The sequence below is a fragment of the Cyprinodon variegatus genome, unplaced genomic scaffold, assembly GCF_000732505.1.
Source record: "Cyprinodon variegatus isolate N-32 unplaced genomic scaffold, C_variegatus-1.0 Scaffold378, whole genome shotgun sequence".
NCBI classification, from domain to species: domain Eukaryota; kingdom Metazoa; phylum Chordata; class Actinopteri; order Cyprinodontiformes; family Cyprinodontidae; genus Cyprinodon; species Cyprinodon variegatus.
Genome location: NW_015150831.1, coordinates 791,836 through 792,899, shown reverse-complemented (window position 1 = coordinate 792,899; position 1,064 = coordinate 791,836).

Here is a 1,064-nt window from a genome sequence, read left to right as displayed (position 1 = left end):
ACCAATCACATTCACTTTATTCACTCGTGTAAAGTCGTGCACCACTCGGGAGAATTCGGAAATGCGACGGCTGGAACAGCTGTTTACTTATGACCATTATAGCAGATGATGGTTCTGATTCTGAGACCAAATTGTCTTGACCAAGATGGTGGCGTGAGTACGTCATGAGGCTTCTGGTCTCAGCCATCGTAATGAGCGGCTGTTCCAGGCACAGATACAAGACTCGTTACCATCTACACTGGACTCTCACCAGTTTGCCTACCGTAGCAATAGGAGCACAGAGGATGCCGTTTCCATGGAACTGCACTCTGTCCTGACACATCTGGACAATAAGAACATTTATGCACACATGCTGTTTGTTGACTTTAGCTCAGAATTCAACACTGTCATTTTGGCTAAGTTAATAGCCAAACTTTGAGACCTGGGCATCAACACCTCCAACTGCAACTGGATTTTGGACTTTTTGACCAACAGACCCCAGAATGTCCGATCAGGCTCCAACTGCTCCATATCCATTACACTCAACACTGGTGTACCACAGGGCTGTGTGCTAAGCCCGTTTCTCTACCCCCTATTCACCGACAACTGCAAGCCTGTGTACAAATTTAACTCCATCATCAAGTTTGTCAACAATGCTATGGTGATTGGTCTTATCAGTGTCAAGTTCCTGGGGGCCCAAGATGGTGGGTTAATACAGCTATTCCTTATTTGTGCACATTAATTATGTTTTTGATAAAATGCCATCAGAACTCTTTTAATATTAAGTGTATCTCAGCCCCCCCTTCAGTGTCCACCATATTGGATCAGTCAATTTGCTGCACATGTTCAGAAAGGTCCAAACAGACAGCAGCAAACCATTTTAATACAAACGATGCAAAGAGCAGTGTTGCCAACTTAATGCTTTTGTCGCCATATTTTGTGACTTTTCAGACCCCTCTAGCACTTTGATTTTAAAAAAGCGCCTAGTGCCAAAGCTGGTGACTTTTTACTGCTACTGGAGACTTTGGAGACAACATCTAAAAGCAGCGAACTCTGCTCTCCAGAGCAAGTAGATTGGTAACCCC